The 698-nt window shown below is 36.4% G+C and overlaps 1 non-coding gene across 1 annotated transcript; it reads right to left on the bottom strand.

The window, feature by feature from the left end:
* Positions 1-315: 315 nt before the first annotated feature.
* Positions 316-433, bottom strand: LOC121978993. The gene has a single exon (XR_006111295.1). It is a non-coding gene; the product is annotated as a small nucleolar RNA snoR104 (small nucleolar RNA).
* Between the last annotated feature and the right edge of the window lie 265 nt (positions 434-698).

The following is a 698-nucleotide window of genomic DNA, read 5'->3' on the forward strand; positions in this document are numbered from 1 at the left end:
CTTCAGACATGTAAAACTTTCGTGCAGTATGACAAGCAGGAAAAATAGATTGCATCGGAAGAGCATTTAAGTCAAGTATATACTCCCTTTCATTTCTTGTGCTATAGATTTTTCCTTTTAACGTCCCATGTCATGTATCTTGAAAATTGCAATACTTCAAATCACGAGCAAGAAAATAGAGTTCCAACTATCCAAAGATTGGTATTGGGTGAACATTTGTCAAAATAAGCCCCCTTTTCTTCCTTGTCTTATAATTTATTGATTTACATGTCCTGTATCTTGAGACTTGCTTCTTGTAGTATCGTAATCAGGAAAATACATGTCCTGTATCTTGAGACTTGCGAAACTTTCTTGTAGGATTGCAAGCAGGAAAATACAGCTTTAACTATTGGAAGATTGTATCGGGTGAACATTTATGTCATACATGCTCCCCTTCTTTTCTTCCTTGTGCTAGTTTCTTGTATGCATGTACCATATTTATATGCATAAGCTTCAATGTTGCTATTGAAACTTGCCTAACCCAAACCCTATAACCTGTGGCTGTCAAAATTGGCAACCTTAGCTTTAGTTTTAACCAGCCAATGCAGTTTAACATTGTAGGGAATTGTTCTAAACAACTGGGCAAAGGGTGTTAATAGTATTGGAATCTAGTAGGGAATAGTGTTAGCGAGGCTTCCACCTATAAGATACACATAAGA

Source organism: Zingiber officinale, chromosome 4B (genome assembly GCF_018446385.1).
Source record: "Zingiber officinale cultivar Zhangliang chromosome 4B, Zo_v1.1, whole genome shotgun sequence".
NCBI lineage: Eukaryota > Viridiplantae > Streptophyta > Magnoliopsida > Zingiberales > Zingiberaceae > Zingiber > Zingiber officinale.